The sequence below is a fragment of the Phoenix dactylifera genome, chromosome 7, assembly GCF_051530095.1.
Source record: "Phoenix dactylifera cultivar Ajwa chromosome 7, Ajwa_hap1_PhDact_Kaust_v1.1, whole genome shotgun sequence".
Classification (NCBI taxonomy): domain Eukaryota; kingdom Viridiplantae; phylum Streptophyta; class Magnoliopsida; order Arecales; family Arecaceae; genus Phoenix; species Phoenix dactylifera.
The window spans coordinates 13,506,261-13,519,422 of NC_143196.1; positions in this window are offsets into that span (position 1 = coordinate 13,506,261).

A 13,162-nucleotide genomic window follows, 5' to 3' on the forward strand; every position below is an offset into this window, starting at 1 on the left:
CATCATGGATCGAACCATATCCAATAGAGTCTGATTCCTCCTTTATGACACCCCGTTGAGTTGAGGTGTATCCGGAGGCGTCCATTGTGAGACTATGCCATTTTTCTTGAGATAATCCCGGAATTCTCCACTAAGGTATTCTCCTCCTCGATCTGATCGAAGAACCTTAAGGATTTTTCCAGTCTGTTTTTCTACTTCATTTCTGAACTCTTTGAACTTTTCAAAAGACTCAGATTTGTATCTCATAAGATACACATACCCATATCGTGAATAGTCATCGGTAAAGGTAATGAAGTACGAATAACGACTCCTGGCTGACACATCAAATGGGCCACACACATCAGTGTGTACTAGGGTAAGTATTTCAGTGGTCCTCTCCCCATGTCCTACAAAGGTAATCTAGCCATTTTTCCTTGAAGACAGGATTCACAAAATGGATATGACTCAGAAGTCAATGGGCCGAGAAGCCCATCTTTCTCCATTTTGCTCATTCTGTCCTCTCCAATATGGCCAAGCCTGAGGTGCCACAAATACTTCTGGTTTATCTCATCTCTGGATCTTTTAGATCCTATGGCATTCACCACTTGCTCAGACACATTCACAGACGCATCAATATGCAAGTGATAGAGACTGTCAATCATGAAACCACGTGCAACTAATTTATTTCTGAAATAAATAGAACAGCAGTCTTTATCAAATGTCATAACATGCCCATCCTATGCTAAACAAGAAACAGAAATCAAATTCCTGCTAGCAGCAGGGACATAATAACAGTCTCTAAGCAATAAACTAAATCCAGACGGTAATCGCAGAGAGTAGGTGCCCACAGCTACAGCAGCAACTCTTGCCCCGTTGCCAACCCGAAGGGTGACTGCACCTTCCGCCAGCCTCCTACTTTTCTTTAGACCCTGCATAGTAGTGCACAGATGAGCACTAGAACCAGAATCTATAACCCAACTAGAAGTAGAAGAAACCGTAAGGTTAGTTTCAATTACGAGCAAGTCTAACATACCTTCAGAAGGTGTGTCCTTTTTTTTCTTCAGGCTCTCGAGGTATGAAGGGTAGTTCCTTTTCCAGTGGCCGTTGATATTGCAGTGGAAACATTTTCCTTTGTCATCAGCCTTTTTCTTATGAACTTCCTTCTTAGGCTTTTTGTCTTTCTTGTGCTTCTTTGCAGGTTTCTTTTTCTTCCAAGTAGACTTTCTCTTGGAACCAGAAGTCAGCTCAGCAGCCAGAGTAGAGCTCCTTGAACTTTTCAAGGCCCCTTCAGCAGTTACCAACATATTCAACAATTCGGTCTTAGTGCATTCAATTTTATTCATATGGTAGTTTACTATAAACTGACCAAATGAATCAGGAAGGGATTGCAGGATTAGATCTATCTGCAGTTCCTTATGCATGGACATACCGAGCTTCTCAAGCTCCTCGAGGTTCTTGATCATAGTCAAACAGTGATCGTGGACAGACTGCCCCTCACGCATCTTTGCCTTGAAGAGCCTCTTGGACACTTCAAAGCGTGCAGTGCGGTTCTGCTCACCATACAACTCTTGTAGGTGAGCCAGTATTTCCCTAGCAGTCTTTATGTTCTCATGCTGGCATTGAAGTTCGTTAGTCATGGATGCCATGATATAGCACTTGACCCTAATGTCGTCATCAGTCCACTTCTGATGCGTCTCACGCTGATCATCAGTAGGACGTGCTGGTAGCCTAGGGATATCATTCTCGAGCACATACCCTATTTTCTCACAATTCAGAACGATTTTCAGGTTCCTAAGTCAGTCTTTATAGTTGGTTCCCGTCAGTCTGTTGGTCTTAAGGATTCGGGTCAAAGGGTTTGAAGCTGACATTGTGATCTGTAGAGAGTAAAGATTCTAGTTAGACTTTGTACTTGAACTTAATTTGTTCTAGGAACTTTTAAAACAAATATACTCCCACTATTTTCTCGAATCCCTCATACTCCCCTGATGGAGAAACGAAAACCCTACGCGACTAGGATTTCTAGTGGGTACTGCGGTCTCACCGATTTACATGCCGCCTCACCTAACAATTATTGATGACATATAAATGGATGAGTGTACAACTCTTGTACAATGCTTCTCAAGCAAATTGCAGTGGTACTTGGTCTCTAAGTGATGAAGACTTCACCTAACAGTTATTGGTCCCATTACTTAGTTAAGTCAGACCCACCGTATAACCGCAGAAATAAAGTCGTCATTGGGTCCTCACCTAACAGTTATTGGTGCCCAACCCCACCTTTACCCCGCAACATCTCATGTCTAATAGAGAGGTCCAGTCCCCCGATGCAACTTGCCCACTGTGTCCAGCCGAGACAAATCAACACCGAAAAGACCTTAGCAGCTCTACTACGGTGGAAGACCTATGGACTTAATATTGCATAATCAAGTCTTAGTGTTTGCAACTTGAGTTCTTCATAAGAGGTAATGGTAAGTAGGTGGGAGGCTCCCCTTACTCAGTGAGTAAGGTCCTAATTAAGTAACCACCTTATAGGCTTGCCTAGACACCAATTAGATCAATTAATCTAATATGACTAACTCATGTTGGTTCACCCTCGACTGATTAGGGAGGTTTCGATTTAGGTCTCACTCGATCGCGTATTCACATCTCATGCAAATATAAATCTACCCGCATAAACATAAGCATTAAACATCCAGGCATTTATCAAAAATAAAATTAAATGGTGATGATCATGGATCCAGGATGGGGTCATTTTACAAGCACATGCACGTCAATTGGTTTGATCGTCTTCAACTCTTGACTCGATCTTGATCCTCTAGGTCCAATTGTGATCAACTCCTTGATCCATCTTTAATCAACCCTTGATCTCGATCCGCGCATGTTGAGCTTGTTGATGTACATATCGATCAACCATCGACGTGCAACACACATCACAGATTACATCCCAGATTGCTTTAAAAATTAAAATAAAATAAAAGAATAAATTACAACCCTTTTTCATGAGACACGCAGGTCTCTAATACATGAATTTAAGATGCACGCAGGCATCTGAAAATTAAAATTACATGCATCACAGAACATCGCAGAACATTTCAGCACATTCAAAAGGGTTCATCCATGATCATCACCATCACATGCATCACATGCATCACATGACTTGCTGATTATTTCAGATCTGATATTTAACTGATTATTTCATCTCATGACTTGCTGATTATGCAAGATATGATTCTAAATATTTGTAATCACATTATCAAAGCATTAGAATCATTAATCCAAGCATCCAATAATTAGTATGCAGAAAAATCAGCAAGCTGAAAATTCTGCATACATAAATTTCAGCAAGCATAATTCCTTAAATTTCAGATCTAAAATGTCTTAAAAAATTTAATTCTAATCTTAATCTACATAACCTGGCTCTGATACCACTGTTAGGATCCCACATATGCCATGAAAATTCGAAATTATTTTCAGATTGCAGCGGAAAATCATATGCGGGATCCGTTCATCGCATGAACGTATTTTAAAAAACCTTTCGTTTGTAGATAGATTAGAATTAAATTATTTTAAACCATTTTAAAATCATTAAGAAGATCAGATCTTCACCTTGTGCGGGTAGATGGTCTCCGCAAATCTGATTCACGTGGATTTGTAGAAGGTTCGATGGAAGCCGCACACGCGTCCGGCCTCTACGGGTATCCACACGAGGTAATGATTCGATCGAAGCCTACGTATCTCCCCGGGGTGCTAGCTCCCTTGCAGAGATGGCTTTTGATGGCTGAAGTCCTCCCTTTCAATCAACTCTTGAATGCCTAGGGAGGAGGAGGAAGAAGGATGGATCAAAAGGAAGGAGAACAAAAACCCGCAGCCTTTCCTTTTTCCTTCGCGTTGGAACCGAAGAAGGAGATGAGGGGACCACGCTTCACAAGCTTTTCTTCCCTTCTTCTTGCGGCTGAAAAGAGGTATGGAGAGGGGCTACTTGCTGCCGAAATCCCAAAGAAAATTGGCTTGAAGGAGGGGTCGAAATCCCTTCTCTTTTGAAGGCCATAATAGATAAGGATGAGCTCCTACTTTTTAGGAGCTCATCATTATCATATTAATTTTCAAGAGAGGAGGGGCGTAGCCCCTCCCGCAAGCAAGGGAGGGGCGTGGGCCCCTCCCTCTTCTCCCTTCTATTCTCACACCCCACTTAATCACATTAAGTGGGGTGGGTTTAGCCACATTCATAGGGACTCAATCCTTTTCTAAAAAGGATTAGATGAACCCAATTCAATTCCTCCAAATCCTAATCCAATTAAGATTTAATTGAACCATGACTCTATTGAACTCTTCAATCCTAATCCAATTAGGAGTCATAAAATTAATTAGATTAAATTTAAAATTAATTAGGACTTAAAATAATCCTAATCTAATTAGGACTTATTAAATTTCAGCCCTAAGACAATTAGGACTTTAGAAATCCTATTCCAAATAGGATTCTAATTTAATTTGAAATCCTAATCCAATTAGGACTCCAAGGATCCTACTCCAAGTAGGACTCATGATCAAGTCCAATTAATTAAATTTAATTAATTAAATTAAATTGCAATCCGATTGCAATTATTCCTTCTTCTAACCACTAACTCTTAGCGGGTTAACCATTTATCAATCTAATTGATTATTTGTGATTCCTAATCACATTCAACCATCGGATCGGTCAATACCTCTAATGTGTGTGACCCCATAGGTTCCATTCCGACTGGTAGTGAGATATATTGTGATCTCTATCACAATATCATTGAAAACTCCTTTCAATGGGTTGAAACAATTTCAACTCAACTCATCAGGGTTTATCGACCATCTCGATGATCCCTGTGAGTCTCACCATCCACCAGTGACACCTAGCAGTATGTAGTGGCCACCCAGCAGAATAGAATGATGAACCTCTAGGTGCAGTTATCGTATGATACAGTCCTTCTGTCGTGGATCCCTACAGACCGGAGGTCATGGATAACTCGTCAAACCCCATTGTCTGTCATATGTCTAGATTTATTTGACTTGAGTTCGATAGTGGAAAACTCTTTCTCCACTGTATATTACTGCCCTGGCCAAGGTCTTAGAACTCAGTCTAATAAATCACATAGGATCACTCCTCTTCTATCAAGATCGATAGATTCCATGTAAGTGCATACCCTACTCCTACAGTGAACCTACTGCAGCCAATCTACACAACAAGGACCCATATGACTAGAGACCATGTATATATGCAGTCAAACTACAATAACCTTACTGTGAATAGCCAAAGCACCGCAGGTCAAAGGACCAGTCACACTACTGCAACATCAAGCAAGTCACTGACGAGTGGATAGACATCCAAGTGACTTCTTGTCTTGGTCACGCTCAGTACCCTTGTTCTCTAACAAGCACCTGCACTCTCACTTCAGTGTCCCTACACTGTGGACTCGAGTCTCGTCCATCCATAAGGAAAGCAATCTGTGCACTGATCGGATCGATCACCGTCCTCGTGATGATCCATTGATCAGGAGCATTTAGAAATTAATCACCAATGATACATGGCTCAAATTCTCAACTCTTGAGAATATGTATCATCATCTTATTAATTTCTTGGACGATTCATAGACACATAAACAATATGAATGAAAAGAATGCCCATTTATTATTCAATAATAACAAAGTCAAGTACAAATTTATGTCCCAGAATTAATAATGTGTCCGCCAGATTGGCTTATAGGGCATACATCTAACAACATTTCCACGTCTTATTCCTTTAAAAACTAAACTATTGTCATTTGGGTTTGTTACGATGCATAGTGATGGTTTAAACATAACATCATAACCTTTATCACATAATTGACTAATGCTTAATAAATTATGCTTAAGACCGTCAACATATCTAACATTATCAATAAAAGTAGAAGGGGTAATTTGTACTTTACCTATACCAATGATGTGACCTTGGTTGTTGTCTCCAAAAGTCACAGCACCTCCCTTGTTAGCTTCAAAGGTGAAGAATTGATCCTTGTCACCCGTCATGTGTCTTGAACAGCCACTATCCAAGTACCAGCAATTTTTGTTGACCTTGGCTGCAAGACACTCCTACACAAGCAGATCATATAATTTTAGGTACCCAAGTTTTCTTGGATCCTTCATGGTTAGTCATGTTGGTTCCTTTTGGAACCCATACCCTTTTAGTTTTTCTTTTAGTTTTTCCTTTCCTATAGTCACATACATTTGCTTTATGTCCTACAGTTCCACAACAAAAACAGGTTATTTTCTTAATTTTACTTTCTCCTGCTTTAACAAAGAAGTTACTAAGAAGTTTTTGCTTGTTTTTAGGTTTGTATCCTAGACCTGCTCTATTGAATACAGCTCGTTGACTATTAAGTATCATATTTAATTTTTCAGAATTATATGTAAATTTTTCAACCAAGGGTTTGTATTTCTCAAGTTCTTTAGTTAGTGTCTGTTTTTCTGCTTTTAGATCATTTAGTTCTTTTGTGATACTCTCATTTATATATTTATAGTTTTTGGGTTCTAATGTTTCTTTGTTCAGCCTTCATTTTCTTTAGTTAAGGTATTATTCTTTTGTATCAAGATTTGGTTGCTTGTTTTAAGTTCTGCATTTTTTTTGATAAGAACATCTTTATCCTTAACTAATGAATCATACTTACGGAGATGAGTTTGGTTAGTTACTTTTAGTTCTTTGTTTTTAACATTTATCATTTTGTATTCATCCATTAATTCATTGAAAGCATCATACAGTTCATCGAAAGTAAAATTTAAATGTGGTGCGGATGTTACCTCATTTTCATTGGCCATGAAGCAGAAGTTGGCCTTTTCTACTTGTTCCTCATTCGATGAGGATGATGATGTGTCGGAGTCCGATAGGGTGGTGACAAGGGCTTTCTTCTTCTTGTACTTGCTCCCCTTCTTTAGTAGAGGACACTCAGCTCTGATGTGTCCCGGCTTCTTGCACTCATAGCATCCAATCCCCTCATTTTCCCTTTCCTTACCTTTATCCTTCCGATAGAAATTTGAGGGGCCTCTCCTCTGATGAAAGGTCTTCTTTTGATTGATGAATCTTCTGAATTTGCGCACGAGAAGAGCCTTATCATCGTCTCCCTCATGATTCTCTTCTTCACTGCTGCTACTGCAAGACAAGTCCTTGTTAGATGATGTAGATTTAAGAGCTATTACCTTTTTCTTATGGGAGGACTCTTCTTCGCTGTGCTGCTTCATTGTCAGCTCGTGCGTCATTAGGGATCCAAGAAGCTCTTCAAGTGGAAGTTTGTTCAAGTCCTTAGCTTCTTGGATTGCCGTCACCTTGGCTTCCCATGACCTTGGTAAGCAGCGAAGAATTTTCTTGACAAGATCACTGTTAGTATAGTTTTTGCCAAGACTTTTTAGGCCATTGATAATGTCAGTGAATCTAGTTAACATGCAAGTGATTGTTTCATTAGGATCCATTTTAAATAGTTCATACTTATGAACCAATATATTTATTTTGGATTCTTTGACTTGATTCGTGCCCTCATGGGTCACTTCAAGTCTATCCCAAATCTCTTTTGCAGAATTGCAAGTAGAGACCCTATTGAATTTATTCCTATCTAATGCACAGTAAAGCACATTCATTGCTTTGGCATTGAGTTGTGCTTTCCTAAAGTCATGGTCATCCCAATCCTTTTCTAGTTTGGGTACATTGACACCCTCTACATAGATGGATGGGATGTATGGTCCATTCACTATGATGGTCCACATCTCATAATCTTGGGCTTGGATAAATATCCTCATCCTAGCCTTCCAATATGAGTAATCGGATCCATTAAAGAATGGGGGTCTTTGGGTGGACTGACCCTCGATGTGGGAAGATCCAAATGGGGTTGTCATTTTGATCTTTGACTCTTAGGCTAGAAGAGTTTAGGCTCTGATACCACTTGTTGCCCAGATAGACAACCCAAGAGGGGGGGGTGAATTGGGTTTTAAAATAATTTTGCAATTAAAACGTTGTGGATGACTAATTAATGCTTTACCAAGATGGTTAATTAATTGCTATGTGCTGTGAATGAAATGAGAGTAAAAGAAAGAGACAAACAATCACAAACACAAGGCTTTTATAGTGGTTCGGAGCTAACCCTTGCTCCTACGTCCACTCCTCAAGTCTCACTTGGGAATTCACTATAACCCCTTGGATTACAGCCGGTTGTTTTACAAGCTCACAACCAAACTTGTTGTTTTACGAGCTCACAATGAACTCGGTCGGTTTTCCCTGGCTTACCGACTAGAACCACCCCGATTGTTTTCCCGAGATCACAATCGAACCCTTACACGTTGGTTTTACACTCGGCTCACCAACCAACCTCTACACCCTTGATTCAATCCCCCGATTGAACCAAGCAAAGACAATATGGAAAGAATAAGAAACAAACAGAAAAACTGAGCTTCTTAAAAAGCAGATTTGCTACAATATAAACTAGAGAGAAGTTAAGAGCCCTCAAACACTTTTGAGTTGGAGTAGAGTAGGGCTTCTTGAACTTTGAGTCTCCTCTGGAATGTCTGGTCGACTTGAATGCAGGAGGAGGCTTCTTTAAAATGCTGGGAAGAGGAAGTTGGATGGAGTTAATGGCGCTCTTCCTTCTTTTCGTTGAAGACAAGTATGCAGAGAATGAATGCTTGATTTCTTTGAATGGAATGGTGCTTCTCTGCCTTGCTACAGTCCTCTGTGGCTATTTAAGCCATCCCCCACGGAAACTAGCCGTTAGACACCTTTTTCTGTCCGTTCTGCACACTCTGCACAACCTGACAATATGTCCGTTGGGGGTCGGAGTCGACTCGCGCGATCAGGAGTCGACTCGGCTGTAGCGGGAGTCGACTCATGCTTTTCTGGAGTCGACTCGGCAACTGTTCCGGATTTGAATTAAAGTGGCCTCTTCGACTGGGAGTCGACTCGACTTGACCCGGAGTCGACTCGCCAACTTCTGGAGCTGACTTGGCATTTTCAGAGTCGGCTCATCCCATGAAGTCCACGGAGCCAATTTTCAACCTGGCCCACTCGAGTCGACTCGACAATCCTGGGAGTCGACTCGGCGCTCAGAGCCCGAACTTCCGATCTTCTGTCTTTTGGCTCGTCCAGTCTTGGAGTCAACTCGGACTGTTCTGGAGTCGACTCGGACTGTTCTGGAGTCGACTCGGCTCTCAGTTTCCGAAATATGGCCTTCTGCCTTTTTGGTGTAGCGCTGCCTTGGGGTGGACTCGAGCTGTCTGGGAGTCGACTCGGCTCTCTGAGACAATAATTCGGTCTTCTGTCTTTTTGGGGTCGCGCTGTCTCGGAGTCGACTCGCGCATTGCGAGAGTCAACTCGAATCTCAGAGTCCGAAAACTGCTCTCTGACTTTTGCCTTGTGAACCACTGAGAGTCGACTCTCGCTTTCTTTGGAGTCGACCTACCAACCATCGGAGTCGACTCGCGTTCCACAAGAGTCGACTCGAATCTCAGGGTCAAAATTCGCTCTCTAACTTTTCTGTCTGTAACTCCTTGGAGTCGACTCATACTACTCCGGAGTCGACTCGGTAAACATCGGAGTCGACTCGCGCACTTCAGGAGTCGACTCGCTGACAGGTTTTGAGTTGATGCTTTCTGCTCGTCTGTCTGTTCTCAGTCGGAGTCAACTCGTAATGATCCGGAGTCGACTCGAGCCCGTGCCAGTGATTCTGATACGCTTGGAGTCGACTCGTAATACTCTGTAGTCGACTCGAGTCTCAGACTTTGGTTCAAACTGACTTCTTAACTTATCCAAAATATTATGAACCAAGTCTAGAAACACTTTAGACAAGATTTTCACTGAAACACTCAATTGAATTCATTAGTAAACAAGAGATATACTCAGATGCTTTGAGCTCATCAAAATCAAATAGGGTTATGATCAATCACTCCACAGGCTTTAACCAAATCATGAATCAATTGGGTTTAATCTATGCTAGTCCTAATCCAATTAGAACTTGAATGAACCATGACTCAATTGAACTCTTCAATCCTAATCCAATTAGGAGTCATGTTGATTCATTAGATTAATAATTAAATAGGACTTAAGAAATCCTAATCCAATTATGACTTATTTAATTTTAGTCCTAATACAATTAGGACTCTAATTTGAATTCGACGTCCTAATCCGATTAGGACTCTAGGAATCCTACTCTAAGTAGGAATGCAAATTTAATTCAAAACTCCTAATCTAATTAGGATTGTAGGAATCCTTCCAAGTAGGAATTCTAGTCCTACTCCAAATAGGATTTCCACTCCAAGTAGGAATTCCAGTCCAAGTAGGAATCCTAGTCCTAATCCAATTAGGACTTTAGGAATCCTACTCCAAGTAGGATTCTTGTTTTAAGTCCAATTAATTAATTTCCTTTGTTCCTTCTTCAACTTATTATCAATCGAATTGATTACTTGTGATTCCTAATCATGATTCAACCATCGGATCGGTCAATGCCTCTAGTGTGTGTGATCCCATAGGTTCTACTCTGACTAGTAGTGAGATATATTGTAATCTCTATCACAATATCATTGAAAACTCCTTTCAATGGATTGGAACGATTCCAACTCTACTCATTAGGGTTTATCGATCATCGAGATAATCCCTATGAGTCCCACCATCCACCCGTGACACCTAGCAGCATATAGTGGCTACCCAGTAGAATAGAATGATGAACCTCTAGGTGCAGTTATCATGTGATACAGTCCTACTATCGTGGATTCCTACAGGACGGAGGTCATGGACAACTTGTCAAACCCCGTCGTCTGTCGTATGTGAAGATTTATTCGACTTAAGTTCGAGAGTGGAAAACTCTTTCTCCACTGTGCATACTGCCCCGGCCGAGGTCTTACGAACTCAGTCTTATAAATCACATAGGATCTCTCATTATCTATCAAGGTCGATAGATTCCTTATAGGTGCATACCCTACTCCTACAGTGAACCTACTGCAGCCAATCTACACTGCATGGACCCATATGGCTAGAGACCATGCATGTGTGCAGTCAAACTACAATAACCTTACTGTGAGTGGCCGAAGCACTGTAGGTCAAAGGACTAGTCACATTACTGCAACATCAAGCAAGTCACTGACGAGTGGATAGACATCCAAGTGACTTCTTGTCTTGGTCACGCTCAGTACCCTTGTTCTCTAACAAGCACCTGCACTATTACTTCAGTGTCTCCACACCGTGGACTCGAATCTCGTCCATCCATAGGGAAAGTAATGTGTGCACTGATCTCATCGGATCGATCACCGTCCTCGTGATGATCCATCGATCAGGAGCTTTTTAGAAATTAATCACTAATGATACATGGCTCAAATTCTCAACTCTTGAGAATATGCATCATCATCTTATTAATTTCTTGGACGATTCATAGACACAATAACAATATGAATGAAAAAGATGCCTTTCATTTATTCAATAATAATAAAGTCAAGTACAAATTATGTCCCAGAATTAATAATGTGTCAGCCAGAATTGGCTTCTAGGGCATACATCTAACACCCTATTGGGCCGGGTCTATGCGGAGCCATTGGGTCGCATCCGATGTGAGCCCTATCGGGCCATGTTCATTATGGACTAACTCTGGGCCCTGTTGGGCCGTGCTCAGTAGTATTATTTCTGAATTTTGCTTAACTCTGAAATTAACAAGAAATTAATTAAATTTCAACCGGTGAACCTGATCCGCCTATCTGAAGTAAGGGTTAAGCGAGAAGAGGTAAGTAACTTAATACTTCAAGTGTGATTTCCAAATTATTTGATAAACTGATTAAGTTTTGACATATATTTTGTATTCAATAAAATGGGTCAGGTATGTTAAATTTTATTTGAAAATCATGTTATATGCTCTGAAATCCATGAAATATGACTAGATAGTTTATGAAATCTATTTTTGTATATATGAAATCTCAGCATGGCTATGACCTGTTCTATTCTGTTCTGACCCCGCCAATGGGGATTATACGTTGGACCTATCGACTTGTAATCTGTGAGGAATCGATTTCGACACCGCGCCACTGGTGATTAGAATAGTGGTTTCTGGACACCGTTGCCACCGGTGACTAACAATAGTAGTTTCTGGCACTCTGTGCAACCCATGCCACTGGGTTACGTAGCGGTAGCCTATTATGTTGAGATTCTAGTATCAGAGTTTTTGGTAAAATGATAATAAGTTTTGAAAACAGTAAAACGATGTTATTTATGATTTATTCCAGACATTATCCTATATTTTGATCTGATATGCTCTGACTCCACTTTGGGATATTTTGTTGCTTACTGGGCTAGTGTAGCTCATTATTTTATTTTTTCTGTATTTCAGATCTAGAGGCTTGATCTGTTGGAAAACCCGCCCATGCTGCAAAAAATTAAAAAATTTCAGATGGCAGCGGAAGAGGCATGCGCGGGATTGACGTTCATCTCATGAACGTTCTTCAAAACCGTTCGTAGATAGATTAGGATTAAAAACTTTTAATAACATTAGGAAGATCATATCTTCACCTTGTGCGGATAGATGATCACCGCAAACTGAAGTTCATGATTTAGGATGAAGGTTCGCTTGAAGCCGTTCACGCGTCCGGCCTCTACGGGTATCCACACGAAGCAAAAACCGATCCAACCTTCTTTGTCTCCCCGGGATGCTAGCTCCCTTGCAGAGACAACTTTAATGGCTGATGTTCTCCCTTTAAATCAACCTTTGATTGTGCTTGGGAGGAGGAAGAAGAAGGATAAAGAGAAGAAGAGGAACAAAGCCCCTGCAGCCTTCTTTCTTTTCCCTGCGTTGGAAGGAGGAAGGGTGGAGGAGGAGGCCGCCAAGGCCTTCTTCTTTTCTTCTCCTTGCTTGCAGCTGAACCAAGGAAGAGGAGAGGGGGGCCACGGCTTGGAGAGGGAAAGGGCTTGAATGCCCTAATGCAGCCCCACGCCTCCTCTTAAATAGCATGTGGAGCTCCTACTTTGTAGGAGCTCCTTGATTGATTTCCAAGAGGGGCGCCGGCCCCTCTTGTTGTGCCGCACCAAAGAAGAAAAGGAGGAGGGGGCATACAGCCCTCCTCTTGGCTAGCCCTAGTCCTCCTCTAAGGAGGATTAGGAGGCCTCCTTATGGTTTAGTCATAATCTCATTAGGCTTTAACCAAATCATGAACCATTTGGGTTTAATCT